Consider the following 17298-nt stretch of genomic DNA (forward strand, 5'->3'; position numbering starts at 1 on the left):
ATGTTATTTTCTTTTTTTTATTTCAAATTTTTTTATTTTTTATTTTTATTTTTTTTATTTTTTGTATATGAAATTTATTGTCAAATTGGTTTCCATACAACACCCAGTGCTCATCCCAAAAGGTGCCCTCCTCAATACCCATCACCCACCCTCTCCTCCCTCCCACCCCCCATCAACCCTCAGTTTGTTCTCAGTTTTTAACAGTCTCTTATGCTTTGGCTCTCTCCCACTCTAACCTCTTTTTTTTTAATTTTTTTTAATTTTTTTTAATTTTTTTTATTTTTTTTTTTTGCATATGTTATTTTCAATACTCACAAAAAAGATATTGCTGTCCCCATGTTTCCATATGTCAAAGTGGCCATTTTGAGTGCTTGAGTATTGTGTTCCAATTTATGGAGGTGGTGACAGCAGACCATCTGGTTCCCAAGCTTATGCTTACTTTGAACCGTTTTGCCACCACCCAGCTAATATTTATTCAGAGTATACTCTGCTGGGTATGTAATATATGTTATCTCAGAAGAAGGAAAATTTCTCACACTTTATCAGAGATTTAGCCAAGCTTACAATCATTCCTTTAAATTTTGTCTTGCAAAGTGGATCCATGTACATCACTGTTTAATGTTAACATATAAAAATTTCAAGTTTTTCTGTTTCTCTGAACTTATCTATAGAATCAGCCCAAACTTAGGGGCATCTGGGTGGCTCAGTCGGTCATGCCTCCAACTCTTGGTTTCAACTCAGGTCATGATCTCATGGTTAATGAGTCTGAGCCCCGCATCAGGGTCTGTGCTGACAGCACAGAGCCTGCCTGGGATTCTCTCTCTCCCTCTCTCTTTGCCCCTCCTCTGCTCTCTCTGTCGCTCAAAATAAATAAACTTAAAAAAAAAAAAAAACAGAAAGAAAAAGAATCAGCCCAAAGTTAATTGTTTTTCAGTGTTCAATACCATAAAAAAGGAATCATTGTGTAATCTTTTTTATGTGGTACTGTGTCATATTGGGGGGGAGAAAAAGTTTGTCTGATGGATTCCTTGAGGAGAATTTGAAGGTGGGTCTCCAGATTTGCCGGCCTCAGAGGCAAGGTTTGTAGTGTGGTGGATCCGTCACTAGATGGCGAGCCTACTTCATGGGGGAATGTGGCCATGTCTCTTCTTGAAGCAAGAAAGTGGAAATCTCTCTTTCTTTATTCATAACTCCTTCTGGTTAAATTTAAATGCATTACTTTTGTAAATAGTTCTTAAATTGTAAGCATTCGCAGGAATAAAGTTAGTTAGGAGTGCTATTTAGAGATCTAAATGGGGAGGGGCAACAAAAGATTCCCAGAAGTAGAGCAGTGGATACCATGAAGGCATTTTGAGGATAGGCTGATTCTGTATCTTGGTTGCAAACAAAATGAGGTACATAGAAGGGTATCAGGAAAAAAATCATATGCAAAATATCTAAGACAAATGACTGCCCTAATTACTAAACCAGACATGCTGGATGTTACCTGATGAAGTTTTGGGGTGATGGGGGGTTCATAGGGTCCAGAGCCAATAGCCAAGAAAGAATTCTTGAAGACATCTTTGGTGCAGAAAGGCGATTTTATTAAAGCAAGGGGACAGGACCCATGGGCAGGAAGAGCTGCATGGGGTCATGACCAGTAACTCATTGTATACCCTCAGGTTGGGAGGGGGTCAGGGATAGAGTAAGTTTCTAACGAATTTTGGAAACACGTTTCCAGGACCCTGAGGGTCTAGCTGTTGCTAGGGAAACACCATTTATTACCGTTTAATACTACCTCAGTCATGAGATCCTTTAGATATATATCTGGGGCCATAAGCTTGGAGTATGATTGCCAGCATATATCTTGGGGCAGTTGAGATAAAGGAAGTTGACTTACAGGATCCTCCAGGTTGGGATAATGTTAAGCTAAGGTTCTCTTTTGCCCCCAGCAAAGTGTCATCCTTGAGGCAGCTGAGCTCCTAAAAGGAGGTCACTCTGCCAGTCTCAAGGACTTGTCAATGGGCTATAGGCAGTAAGGGAATTTAATTTTCCATTTGCCTTAGTTTCCCGCAAGCACTTTAACCCCTTTTCTTTGTTCTTGGGCAGCCAGGAGTGTTTGAGGAATAGCACACAGATCCCACCTGGGGTTGGGGGTGCTAGCTTGTGCTTTAACCTTCAGCCTGCCTCATGCTCACTTGTCATTATCCAATAAGCAGGAGGAGCAGTTCAAGAGTTAGGAGCAAGAAAAGGATTTGCTCAATATTATGCTTTCAATGTTCTTAAAAATTCTCTCAGTCAAATGAACCACAGTTATTTAAGAACGTTTCATAGGGTGCCCGGTGGCTCAGTTGGTTGATGTCCGGCTTCAGCTCAGGTCATGATCTCATAGTTCATGAGTTTGACCTCCACACTGAGCTAGCTGCTGTCAGCACAGAGCCTGCCTCGGATTCCCTGTCCCCGTCTCTATCTGCCCCTTCCCCACTACCACTCCCTCTCTCTCAAAAATAAATAAACATCTTTTTTAAAAGAAGTTTTTATAATATTCAGAAAAAAAAAGAGAGAAGAAAAGTAGGGACAAAGGGGGATGATGTGGAAGGTAGAAACAATAGAGGTTGATACTCTAAGGGAGGCAAAATTTTATCTTTAACCTCTTATCCTTTTTCAGCTGGGCTTGAGAATTAAACAGACATAACACAGATTAATAGGAGAAAAGGATACAAATTTTTTTAATGTAAGTTTTATGTAATGTGGGATTCCTCAGAATGAAATGAAGACTGAGAAATGGCAAAACCTAAATGTTTTATAGCAGGTTGAACAAGGAGAGGCCATTGTGCAAAGGTAACTAAACTATGTGGGGGAAGCTCAAAAGAAGATAAGAATTATTTTAACGAGGTCTGTACAGAATTCTCTGGGCTTTGATTCCCTACTGAAGAATGTTTCTTTTTTCCTGGTATAGGGAACACATCTTTCACATGAGAGTTTTTATCTCCCGTTTTCAGGGAAAAAAGGAGGGGGGGATTAGAGTGTCCTTCTGGCATTGGCTATTTTTCAAGCATCTTTAGCTCAAAATAATCCTTGTGCTAACGTGGCATATTTGGGGGCGGCAAAAGGCTACCACCCTTCATTTGCTTTGACACAAAATGGAGCAGAGTCTCTAGGAGCAGATGAGCTCAGAGCTTAGGTAAATAGAATCATACTGGAAATATTAACAGAGAAAAAAAGTAGGATGAAAAATAAATGTGGAAGGGAATATTAACAAATCTCATCTTCATATATTCGAGGTTTGGGGAATTTAGCTATAGAAAGCCAAAAAGGAGGAGTTAGAAGTGGGGATACACCATTAAAAGCCATATAGGAAGTGGTTCAAACAGTCAGATAAAATTTCTGAAGGAGGATAGAGAGGGAAACAAAGAAGAAAGGACCCTTTAGAAATGCCTGCATTTAGAGGTTGTTGGAAGGACTTCCAGTCAAGGGATGGTCCTAGATAGCAAATCAAAATCAGTATCATTCGATCTCAAAAGAAACTCCTGAGATCTGTTTAACAGCATCAAATGCTACCAAAATAAATAAATAAATAAATAAATAAGGCAACTGAAAACAGAGCCATTGTTATTTATGACAAAGACAAGTGTGGTTAGGATGGTGAGGGTCAAATCTGGATTCGAAGTTTTATGTGTTTTTTTATTTTTTTTTTAATTTTTTTCAACGTTTTTTATTTATTTTGGGACAGAGAGAGACAGAGCATGAACAGGGGAGGGGCAGAGAGAGAGGGAGACACAGAATCGGAAACAGGCTCCAGGCTCGGAGCCATCAGCCCAGAGCCTGACGCGGGGCTCGAACTCACGGACTGCGAGATCGTGACCTGGCTGAAGTCGGACGCTTAACCGACTGCGCCACCCAGGCGCCCCTATGTGTTTTTTTAAGTCCATGATGAGAAAGTGGGAGTGGTGAGTAACATCTATGACTCCGTGAATGTTAGTTACTAAAGAAAGATGGGAAAGAGTACAGTGCCTGAGGGATAACTGGGTCATAGGAACTTCTTTTTTAGAGTAAGGAAAGCATACCGGGCTATTTTGCAGAACAAAAAGCTGACATAACAGGACCTTTCATTGTTTCTGCTTTTCCCAGAACATTTCCAAATCAATCAAAAACTCTAAGTGGGAAAACAGAGCCTCCTGCCCCCTCCCTCTTGTTTCGTATTTCCTTTATCAGGAACGAATCGTTTGCCTCCCATGTCATTAAACACTTCCTGCTCCCTTATTAAACATTAATCAAGCTCACCACAGAGATACTGTTTATCAAACTTCTTTAGCAGATGCTAAGAAAATCTTGTCAAAGCAGAAGCTACTGAAGTCAAATCCTTCAAGATACTTTTCGTGAACTCTTTTAGAGCAATCACTCACTTTTTTTTTATTCTAATAACTGTTTAAAGTGACAAGTTAATCTGGCAGAAAGCAAGAGCTATAAGGAAACTAGTGTCTTTTATTGATTGAATTCTGACTGCAAAGGAGAAAAAGAAAGCAAATTGGGTTGAGAGGCATAGAAAACGAGCAAAAAGGACACATAATTTAAAGACAAAGGTTTTTTTTTTTTAATATTTATTTTTTGGGTGGGAGAACACAAGTGGGAGAGGGGCAGAGAGAGGGGGACAGAGGATCCGAAACGGGCTCTGTGCTGACAGTCTGACAGAGTTGATCCCAATGTGGGGGCTTGAACTCACAAACTGTGAGATCATGACCTGAGACCTGAGCTGAAGTCAGATGCTCAACCGACTAAGCCACCCAGGTGCCCCAAAGGCAAAGGGTTTGTGTGTGTGTGTGTGTGTGTGTGTGTGTGTGTGTGTGTGTGTTGTTTTGTTTTAATAATCTTGGATTGAGTTCTGTGTATGGTGTCAGGTAGAGGGGTTGCCAAAGCTTCAGTGTGATTTTATCTATGTATCTATGTATCTATCTTTCTATTGGTTTCAGAAGTAGAATTTAGTGATTTGTCACTTACATGTAACACAACACAAGTGCTCAACACAAGTGCCCTCCTTAATTACCATTACCCATTTAGTAAAGGCAAAGGTTTTAATTGTCTGTAATGATCCACGTTTCTTAAATTCAGTGAATGTTCAATAATGTCTGTCACTGGTCAGGACGGTCTTAAGTGACCTGAGCAATGTTCATTCATCTAAGCGTCAGTTGAAAAATATCTATGAAGTATCATATTCCACACAACACAACGTACGTAAAGCACAAAAGTCCCTGTTTTTAAGGACCTGGAGGACCAGTTGAGGTGTTCTTCCTACAAATGATAAGTATATGTTCATGGATACTGTTAGCACAAAAGGGAAAGTGACTAAGGGAAGAGCAGTGCTGAAAGTGAATAAAATACTCAGAGAAGTATATTTTGTCTAAATTCGCAATGACCTCACACCCCTAAAAGTGTATATTCATGACTTGGATTTAAAATCCTGGATGAGGGGCGCCTGGGTGGCTTGGTGGCTTAAGCGTCCGACTTCAGCTCAGGTCACGATCTCATAGTCCGTGAGTTCGAGCCCCGCGTCAGGCTCTGTGCTGACAGCTCAGAGCCTGGAGCCTGTTTCAGATTCTGTGTCTCCCTCTCTCTCTGCCCCTCCCCTGTTCATGCTCTGTCTCTCTCTGTCTCAAAAATAAATAAACGTTAAAAAAAATTAAAAAAATAAAATAAAATAAAATAAAATAAAATAAAATAAAATAAAATAAAATAAAATCCTGGGTGACACACAATTCCTAGCATTTGGAGAAGCAAGTTACTGGAAAGAGGTGGGCAGGAAGAGGCCTGGGGAAGAGAAGTCCTGTGATAGAAACTGATGAGATAAATAAATAAATAAATAAATAAATGTATAAGCCAAGGGTAGCATGAAAGGGAATAAATAACTTTCAAGCCAGAACTAAAAAATACTGATTCATTAGCTAGAAAATGGGAAAGGAGAAAAATGAAAGAAATGAAAATATAGTATAGAGGAAGCATAGAAAAAGAGCAAAAATAGCTTTCAGTGCTACCATAATTAAAACAAATGCAAAGGTTAAATTAACATAGCAAAATAGGGATTCTCAAACTAGATAGATGTTAACAAATATTAAGACCCAACAATGTGTTGTCAACTAAACGCTTTTTAAAACCATTATGCGGGGCGCCTGGGTGGCGCAGTCGGTTAAGCGTCCGACTTCAGCCAGGTCACGATCTCGCGGTCCGGTCCGTGAGTTCGAGCCCCGCGTCAGGCTCTGGGCTGATGGCTCAGAGCCTGGAGCCTGTTTCCGATTCTGTGTCTCCCTCTCTCTCTGCCCCTCCCCCGTTCATGCTCTGTCTCTCTCTGTCCCAAAAATAAATAAAACGTTGAAAAAAAAAATTTAAAACCATTATGCAAAAAAAATTTGGGAAAAAAGACAGAAAAAAATGTGTATCTAGAAATGTTTCTTAAAAAATTCCCAGATAATAATTTCAATATCAGAAAAAAATAAGTATAGAAAAAAATTATTGGACACAAATGCTTGAGTAACATGTTGATAAAGAAATCATATATAAAGAAGCTGTAATAATTATAAAAACATCTTCCATATGACTTCCAAATACATAAAGCAAAAGCAGGCAGAACTACAATTAAAAAAATAGACAAATCAGTAATTTACTTGAAAGCACAGGTATAAATATGGGAACAGAAGTCATTTAAAGATAGATAAAGAGAAACTCATTGTTTTAGCATGCAAGAACATTTACAAAAATGTTACAATTACAAAAGCCACAAAGGAAGCTTTAATCAATTCCTAAAAATCAACACATTATGGACTGTGATCTCTCTCTAAAATGCAATATGACTAACTACAATATAAAGTTGCTATAAATTATATTCCAATAATTATTACATATTACTATGCAATGGTAGATCTGGAAACCGATAGCATTTAGTAAGTGACTTTTTGTTTAAAGAAATAAAGGAGATTGTTGAGCTCAAAATCCTGTAAAATAAAATGGATCTTTTATTAAAAAAAGAAAGAAGGAAAGAAAGAAAGAAAGAAAGAAAGAAAGAAAGAAAGAAAGAAGAACTTCATACTAACAACCATGGAGCTAAGCCTTTTATTCAAGAAGATGAAAAAGAAATAATAGAGCATTCAAAGAATCATAAAAAAACTTAAAACTGGTGCTTTGAAAGGTCTAAGAACCTAGGAGAAACTCTTCAAAGAAAAAAGAAATTAGGTTGCATAGAAGAGACGCAGGGTGAAGAGAAGAAAATAATAGTGGGTCCACTAGATTGGAAACAATACAAGAAAATCCTGAGCACTCCATCTTTTCCAGTCATATCTACTGATCAGACATTAGAAAAGAACCTGAGGCAAAAGCTGTATTTGAAAAAGAGAATGAAAAGAAATCCATACCCTGCGGATAGCTAATGTCATCATAAATTAACGAGAAATTCAAAGACCTGAGACAATAGTGAGAAAAACAGAACATTTTGAGGACTTTTTCAATGACTTGCATAAAGAATTAAGCATAAAGACGATTCAAGTTTTCTTTTAATCACAAGGATTAAGGGTTGCTTCAGTTACATGAGTTAGAAAAGAGTCGATTCATGAAGGAAATAGTGCAGAAGCTGACTTCTGCTTAAATATGCTGTGTTTCTTGTAAAAATACATAACTTCACCAGAAATTTATTTTAGATTCCTGGATGTTTTGGAATGCAGCCTGAATGAGAAATGGTTGTGAAAATATAGAGAAATAAGATTGGCAATATTGCTTGGAGACGTGAAGATAAACGAGATTCCTGAAGGTCGTCTTAAAAATAAAGAGCAAAGGAGGCACTTGGGTGGCTCAGTGGGTTGACGATCTTGCAGGTCCTGAGTTCAGGCCCCACATCAGGCTCTCTGCAGTCGTCCTGGGGCCCACTTCAGATCGTGTGCCCTGCCCCTCTTTCTCCCTCTCCCCCACTTGTGCACCCTTGTTCTCTCTCAAAAATAAACATGAAAGGAAGAAAGAAAGAAAGCGCAAAAGAGAGGAAAAGAAGATAGCATCATTGAGTTTAATGAAAATTGGAGGACGAACAGAAAAGGTAAAACAGAGAAAGTCACTGAAAACTCTTTGTAACATTTTAACATGTGTTTCCTAGAGATTGTTTTTCAAATATTCTTATTCTATTCATGGAACGTACATTCATGTAGCACTCGCGCTGAACTTCAAGAAAAAATAGAAAACCAAAATTACCTTTTTTCAATATTTAGCTATAAATAGAAATGTCTTAGCTGCAATTCAAATGGTGTTTATCATAGTGATTCATTCTGCTGCCATTTAAAATCAACATGAACTAACCACAGTAAAACTGAACTTTATCCTTAGAGTGACCTAGAAAGCTGAATCTCATCACTGAGAATTCCTCCGAAGCCAAAGGAAAGAATGGTGCCCCATGTATACAGGCACACTTCATTTTATTGTGCTTTTACTTGATCGTGCTTCGCAGACATTACGTGTGTTTTACAAGTGGAAGGTTTGTGACAGCCTGCATCAGGCAAGTCCATCGACACCATTTTTCCAACAGCATTTGCTCACTTTGGGTTCTGGATCGTATTTTGATAATTCTCACAATATTTCAAACTTTTTCATTATTACTATGTTTTTTACAGTGATCTGTGATCAGTGATCTTTGATGTTACTAGTGTAATTGTTTTGGGGCTCCACGAGTCACACCCATATAAGACAGCGAACTCAGTCAATAAATGTATGCGTTCTGACTGCCCCCTTGAGCAGCCATCGCCCCATCTCTCTCCCTCTCCTTGGGCCTCCTTATGTTCTGAGACATAATGAAATTAGGCCAATTCATAACTCTACAGTGGCCTTTTAGTGTTCGGATGAAGGAAAAATTCATAGATCTCTTACTGCTCTCACTGTATTTATTTATTTAAAAGTTTTTTTTTTGTTTTTTTTTTGTTTTGTTTTTTTTTTTTTTTGAGATTGAGAGAGAGAGAGAGAGAGAGAGAGAGAATCCCAAGCAGGTTCTGTACTCAAACTCAGGAACCATGAGATCATGACCTGAGCTGAAATCAAGAGTTGGACATTTAATTGCCTGAGTCACCCCGGTGCCCCCACATATCTCTCACTTTAAATCAAAGCTAGAAGTGATTAAGGTTAGTGAGGAAGGCGTGTCAAAAGCTGAGATAAGCTGAAAGCTAGGGATCTTATGCCAATTAGCCAAGTTGGAATGGCCCATTAGCCAATAACAAGGAAAAAGTTTGAAGGCATTCAAGAGTGCCATTCCAGTGAACACAAATGATAAGAAGGCAAAATTGCTTTACTGCTGATGTGGACAACGTTTGAATGGTCTGGATAGAAGATCAAACCAGCTACCACATTCCCTTAACCCGAAAGGTGTTCCAGAGGACGGCCCTAACTCTCTGCAATGCTGTGAAGGCTGGGAGAGGTGAGGAAGCTAAAAAAGAAAAGTTTGAAGCTAGCAGAGTTTGCTTCAGGAAATTTAAGGAAGGAAGCTATTTCTATCACATCAAAGCGCAAAGTCAAGCAGCAAGAACTGATGTAGAAGCTTCGGCATGTTATCTAGACGATCTAGCTCAGACAATTAATGAAGGTGGCTACACTAAATAGCAGATTTTTCGTGTAGAGGAAACAGCCACTTATCGAAAGAAGATGCCATCTAGGATTTTCCTAACTAGAAAGGAGAAATTAGCGCCGGGCTTCAAAGCTTCAAAAGACAGGCTGACTCTCTTGTTAGGGGCAAAGTTAGCTGGTGATTTTAAGTTGAAGTCAATGCTCATTGACCATGCCAAAAATCCCAGGGCCCTTTCGAATTATGCTAAATCTACTCTGCCTGTGCTCTAAATGGAACAACAAAGCCTGGATGACAGCACATCTGTCTACAGCATGGTTTACTGAATATTTTAAGCCCACTGTTGAGACCTACTGCTCAGAAAAAAAGATTTGCTTCCAAACAGGACTGCTTATTAGCAATGCACTCGGTCACCCAAGATCTCTGTGGGAGATGGACAGTGAAATTAATGTTGTTTTCAAGTCTGCGAACATGACATGCATTCTGCAGCCCATGGATCAAGGAGTAATTTTGATTTTCAAGTCTTATTTTTAATAAACACATTTTGTAACACTATAGCTGCCATACTTAGTGATTCCTCTGATGGATCTGGGCAAAGTAAATTATAAACCTAGAAAGGATATACCATTCTAGGTGCCATTAAGAACATTTGTGATGGGGCGCCTGGGTGGCGCAGTCGGTTAAGCGTCCGACTTCAGCCAGGTCACGATCTCGCGGTCCGTGAGTTCGAGCCCCGCGTCGGGCTCTGGGCTGATGGCTCAGAGCCTGGAGCCTGTTTCCGATTCTGTGTCTCCCTCTCTCTCTCTGCCCCTCCCCCGTTCATGCTCTGTCTCTCTCTGTCCCAAAAATAAATAAACGTTGAAAAAAAAAAAATTTAAAAAAAAAAAAAAAAAAAAGAACATTTGTGATCCATGGGAAGAGGTGAAAATATCAATATGAACAGGAGTTTGGAAGAAGTTGATTCCAACCCTCACGGAAAATTTTGAAGGGCTCAAGACCTCAGAGAGGGAAGTCACTGCAGAAGTGGGAGAGAAGCAAGAGAACTAGAATTAAAAGTGGAGCCTGAAGATGGGGCTGAATTGCTGCAAGCTCATGATCAAACTTGAAAAGGTGAGGGACTCTTTCTTATGGATGAACGAAGAAAGTGGTCTCTTAAGATGGAATCTACTTTTGGTGAAGATGCTGTAAAGATTGTTGAAATGACAACAAAGGATTGAGAGTATTGCATAAATTTAGTCAATAAAACAGCAGGAGGGTTTGAGAGGATTGACTCTGGGTTTTTTGTTGTTGTTGTTGTTGTTTTGTTTTGTTTTGTTTTTTAGTTTATTTATTTTTGAAAGAGAGAGAGAGCGAGCGCAAGCAAGGAAGAGACAGAGAGCGAGGGAGACAGAATCCCAAGCAGGCTCCGTGCGGTCAGCAGAGAGCCTGATTCAGGGCTCAGTCTCACAAACCGTGAGATCATGAGTTGAAATCAAGAGTCAGACACTATACCCACTGAGCCACCCAGGAGCCCCCCCCCGCTCCCAGTTTTGAAAGAAGTTCTGATGTGGGTAAAATGCTATCTAACAGCATCACATGCCACAGAGAAATCATTGGTGAAAAGTAGTTTGCCGATGCAGCAAATTTCATTGTTGCCTTATTTTAAGAAATTGCCACAGCCCCCCCAATCCTCAGCAGCCACCACCCTGACCACTCAGCAGCCATCAGTGTCAAGGTAAGACCCTGCACCAGCAAAAAAGTTCATGACTCATTGAAAGCTCAGATGATGGTTAGCATTTTTTAATAATAAAATATTTTTAAATTAAGGTAGGTACAGTGTGTTTTTTTAGACTTAATGCTATTGCCCACTTAATAGGCTATAGTATAGTATACACATAACTTTTATATGCATTGGGAAGCCAAAAAATGATTTGACTAGCTTTATTGCAATATTTGCTTTATCACAGTGGTCTGGAACGGAACCAATAATATACCTCTAAGGATGCCTGTAGGTTCCAAGTTCGACGCAGGGCTTGAACTTCTGATCTGCGAGATCATGACCTGAGCCAAAGTTGGATGCTTAACAGACTGAGCCACCCAGGCGCCCCTAATCCTTTCTTTTTTTAATTGGCTGTAGGAAATAAAACACAAAGCTATCTCTTCAAAAGACAAATTTTTATTGATATCACAGTTTTATTTATAAATGCATTTTGTCTGTTTGCTTCACAAATAGCTAATCTGTGAGGGAGGGAAACACAGCCATATTATGACTTAGACTGTGCCCCTGGGGGATTGACAGTAGAAATTGATGTGCAGGAATAGGGGTGAGACCAAAATGAAAGATTTAATTTTCAGCCTTTGATTTATACCATAAAGGAAATTTCGAAATTGACAGGTTTCCCAGGCAAAGTAAGGGATGGAGGGTATTTTTAATCTTTGTAGAATATTGAGTAATAATTTCCTAGACTTGTAATAAAGCTTCATTTTTTATAAAAAGCCAAAGATGACATGGTGTATATAATCTGTCACTATATCAATAAAAGATCTAATTCCTGATTTCTTATCTAAAGACGAATGTTGGCAACAAAACAGGAAAACCTCACCAGTGTGAGAAAACTAAAGAAATTTTAATTACTCAGGTTAGAAAAGAAAATACAAGGAAATAATTCAGGGAGGAAAGGGCCCTTTTCCACAAGGAACAGCCTAAATCCCTAAAACTATAGGAAAAGATATTCTTAAGGTCAACTTAAAAAAAATTAGACACAAATTGTAAGAAACTTTCAAAATACGCTTTAATGGGGTTTTTGGATGGAAAGATCTAAAGACAGATGGGAAGTTTTTGTTATTTAGTTTGCAGATTCATTTCAAAACCACATCTGATATGATGCAGATTGGTTACTCTGGAGACTATTTAAGGAGTTTGGTGAAGATTTCTCACAATTATTTCCTAATGATCTCTACTGTTTTCAAGCTCTTTCATAATTTAAAACAGTGTGGATATTTTTCAAAATAATTCTATGCCTTTTGCCTGGCTAGTTAGAGATACAGATGGTTCTTGTTTTTCTGAGTATTTATTACTGAAGCCTCTACAGTTACAATGTTAGTTAGAAAGCAAGTTTTCCCTGAGACAAAAATATTCATTGATGAACTAGCTACTCATAAAATTACTCCCCACTTAAACATTATTGCACCCTTTTAACACCATGACTATTCTGTCTCAGTCTGTCCTCATCTTTCTAATTTGACTTTGCTGATTATCAGATATTCTAAACACATGACAATAAAAAAAAGATGGTGTAGTTGTGTCTTACAAAAAGGTGACATCACAGTGGTTGTATTATCCTTTACATGTATTATTTGATTTAATCCTAAGTGCAACTTAATGAGATAGGTTTTATTATTTTTTTATTGTACAAATCAGCAAATGAAGGTTTAGAAAGGTAAAATGACTTTCCCACAGTCACACAACTATCAAGTGGACAGAGCAAACTTCTGTGAATTAATAGCTCACAAATTTATAACAAGCATTAGTTCTTTTTAAATCTAGTTCTAGTAGCCAAAATACTAGTAGAGTAATTGCTATAGGTTAGTTTACCAGAGAGTCTTAGAGAAAGTGTAATTATTAAGATAATTTAGCAGGCCTATAACTTAAACGAAACCACATCTAACAACCTGGTTAACAGTAAGATTTTTCGAAATAACGCACACATTATAAATAAAAATGTTTTAGTTAAATACATTTTGACATAGCAGTTGTTCCTTGTCAAGTCAATAAAATCTACTTGAGTAATATTCCTCCTGGCAATAATTAGCAAACATGTGCCAAGAGTGAGCATTTTCTTCCTCTTGTTTTTTAAATTCCAGCTGCTAGTTAAGGACATCAGCGTTTGCAAGCTGTGTCAAACCGAGAAATCTCAGTCTCTCTCTCTCTCTCCTTTATTTGAGTGAGAAAGCTGGGCCAAATGTGATTCTAGGTCACTTAAAACTGAACGTGAATCTATAGTTTATTTATAACTCTCAAAACGATTTCAGCTTAAATATATTGTCAGTCATACCTTCCCTTTGAATAAGTATTTCTTTTACATACTACTATAAGGTATTAAACAATATCCTTTTTCTTTTATTTTCCTGTAGTCTTTTGAACTGTTTTTTAAATAACCAAAGGTTATTTGATTTTTTTTTTAATGATAACATAATACATCTGAATGATGTCTTCAAAACCAGCACGTTTATACTGGGAAATTTGAACAAAAGAGACTGAAAAACAAAAACATGTTTTAGCCTCAACTGAACAATCCTTTCTTACTAGTGTTAACCAGTTTTGTCGTGACCCCTCTTCTTTTACTGTGTGTGTGTGTGTGTGTGTGTGTGCATATACACACACGGGCTATGTGTACGGTTATGAATGTTTCATGTACGTGTAATATAGCTGGGAATCTCAATTTCTAACTGACCCACCATGAGGTTTACACCAAAGTAGCTTCCATATCATATTATTTGAGGGAACAAAAAGATTTTAGAACAAAGCCTGAAGGCTGAGTAAATGAAGTTAAGAACTGATTGGAAGGTATGGCTGAAACGTTGTATCCCCGCCACAAAGGAAAACATCAAAAGTATGATGATGCCAAGAGAACTGGATTTTACCAGCCTCAGATTTTGTTGGATGTGAAGGTACAGCCCCGCAGAGCCATGGTGAAACATCCTGAAGTGGAGGGTAGAAAGGGTTGAAAGTGGCGAAACGACGTCAGTTCATGTGGTCTTCCACTCATTTCTTCTCATTGCCATCAGGGCGCTAAAGCTCCTCCCTATTATCAGGGTAACCTATAACTTATTAAAATGGGGACACTTAAAAGACTAAAGGAAAGCACCGCAGATATTGAAATTATTACATTTTATAGTATCTATTTATTAACTGACAGGTTTTTTAGAATGTTAACGGGTAAATTAAATAGTCCTAAACTATTTCTTTTTGATATCTATCTTTTCTGAGATGCCTAGGTGGCTCCAACAGTTGAGCATCAGGCTCTCGATTTCTGTTCAGGTCATGATCTCAGGGTCTGAAGATGGAGACCTACCTCTGGCTCTGCATGGAGCCTGCTTGAGATTTGCTCTCTTGCTCACTCTGCCCCGCCTCCACTTGTGCTGGTGCCCTCTCTCCCTCTCAAAATAATAATAGTAATAATTAATAAAGTATGTCCTTTCTAAATAAATATATGCATTTATATATTTGTATATTTATTATATATATAAATGTATAACATATATATAAATATATATATATTAAAGAGAAAACCAAAATAATTGGAATTCTCTTTAAAGTTGCAATTTTGGTATTAAATTTGAAAGTGTTAACACTATCAGTTGACCTTGCCATATAATATAATGATTTCAATGAGAAAATATTCTCTATAGTTGAGGTAGCTACAATACTTGATAAAGTCAGAACTTGATTTTATGTATTTTATATTGATATATGCAACTATTTAAGCCATTTATTTTTATAGATATTGTCTTTGTCTTGAATAAGAGGGTTTTTATCAGTAAATATGTTTTTTAGGACAAAATCAGTCAAATTAATTGTTTCTACTTAGGAATCTTTTTTAATTTTTTGTCTAATTTAGATTTGGGTGTATATGTCTTCTCAATTCCATTTCCATTTCAATATAAGTTATCCAATTAAAAACAAGCAGTCTATCAATATAATCTTCCCATTCCAAAACACAGCTATCAAATTCCAATAAAAAAATAGTGCATGTCATTTAAGATTTTATTATTTTTTCCTTTATATTATAGGGATTAATCTCAAGGTATTCCTGCATAGAAATTTTATTTTTATAATTACCATTTCTAAAAGCTTCAAAATGCAAAATTTTAGTGTTCCATTCTTAAAAAAATTTGATTAAATATTTCCGACTGATCTTAAACAACTGCAACCAAAATTTAGAGAACGTATTTATCAAAAGTTCAATACAATTGCAGAACATACACGATGATTTACAAAATACTTCTTCAAATGTTCATACTTCTTAAAAATTTCCCAGATATGGGGCGCCTGGGTGGCGCAGTCGGTTAAGCGTCCGACTTCAGCCAGGTCACGATCTCGCAGTCCGTGGGTTCCAGCCCCGCGTCGGGCTCTGGGCTGATGGCTCAGAGCCTGGAGCCTGCTTCCGATTCTGTGTCTCCCTCTCTCTCTGCCCCTCCCCCGTTCATGCTCTGTCTCTCTCTGTCCCAAAAATAAATAAAAAACGTTGAAAAAAAATTAAAAAAAAAATTCCCAGATAACAAGCAGTAAATAGAGAAGGCATGTTGTGCCATAATCAAATGTAATTTTTAATTCTGCATCAAAATTTCCCAGATAACAAGCAGTAAATAGAGAAGGCATGTTGTGCCATAATCAAATGTAATTTTTAATTTTGCATCAGCTTTGTCAGATACAAGGAAATATAGTTCAGGTGCTCTGTTCCAATAAAAAAGTCATAAATGTTAATGACTACTGCTACTCTTTCATTGATAGAGTGTAAGAGTTTATGGATATAAAATAAATCATATATGCATCATAACTAATTCCAAAAACGCTGCAGCTCCACAGATTTCTTTTTTTTTTCTTTTAAGTTATGCTGTGCTCACCTTAAGTGCAACTAACATGTCTTACCGCACAACACTATTACAATTCCATTGACAGTATTCCCTATGCTGTACCTTTTATCCCTGTGACTTACTGGCTTTTTTACAACTGTGATGAATTCCAACAGAGATTTTATTCAGCTCTATCACAAGCAAGTGACATTTATTTTCAATGTTGAACTTAAGTGAATTTAAGAGAGACTTCTCAATGGAATTTACAGTGACATTACATAGCTCATCTTCAACAAATGTAATTCCAAAAGCTTTACTTTGATTACAGAATTAGATTTAAAAATTAATTTAAAATGAATTTAACCAATTTTCTCTTTAAAGTAGGAAATGGTACTGAAACAAGCCTCACATCATTTCATTGCTTGCAAATTTCCCATCATGCACTTTTCCAGGAAAAATTAAAATGAAAAAAGAGTCAAATTAATTCAGAAAAGCAACAGTTTGATATAAATAAAGACTTGGTTTCTATAATGGAATATGTAAATGCTTTCCCTACAAATGCACATATCAAATGATCATCTTTGGGCAGTGTTCTTGAAAGGACTGTATCTTTTGAAGTAGGTGCTGATGAGTTTTTAGCTCTGTGTTCCTGTGGCTTTTATGTGGACAGAGCTTTTGTGAATGTTAGATATAGACAATGTTTTATTGATGTTACACATTCATCATCAACTTTCTTGTAAAATAGAAATGTGTTGCTTAATTTTTCAATGAATATTGAACTTTCATTTCTTTTAGCCCATTCCGCTAAAAGGAGTTATTGTGAAATGTAAGAGTGTTGCCAAATAATGAAATAAAGAAATGTTTGTAGGTTTCAAAGCATTCACTGCTCAGCTTTCACTTATAGTTTTGTAACTTATATCCATGACACTTGGATACTTTAACCCACCTTACAGATGTCACAGGTTTGTACACCAAGTGGGCAGCAGAGGGGAAAAGTTACACATTTCTGCCCCCACTCAATTCAGGAGTCAGCATCCTCTGAAAGGAAGATGGTAGTTTCTTCATTACGGGAAGAATTCAATAAAGACAGATGGACCATTCCGGATGTTTGCTGTTGTACAAATTTTTTTTTCAACGTTTTTTATTTATTTTTGGGACAGAGAGAGACAGAGCATGGATGGGGGAGG

The 17298-nt window shown here is 37.4% G+C and overlaps 1 protein-coding gene across 2 annotated transcripts in view; it reads left to right on the plus strand.

The window, feature by feature from the left end:
• The window catches only part of GLRA3 (glycine receptor alpha 3), a 199553-nt gene that overhangs the window by 131122 nt on the left and 51133 nt on the right, over positions 1–17298 (plus strand). The gene's annotated exons all lie outside the window — the stretch shown is intronic.

The sequence above is a fragment of the Felis catus genome, chromosome B1 (genome assembly GCF_018350175.1).
Source record: "Felis catus isolate Fca126 chromosome B1, F.catus_Fca126_mat1.0, whole genome shotgun sequence".
NCBI classification, from domain to species: domain Eukaryota; kingdom Metazoa; phylum Chordata; class Mammalia; order Carnivora; family Felidae; genus Felis; species Felis catus.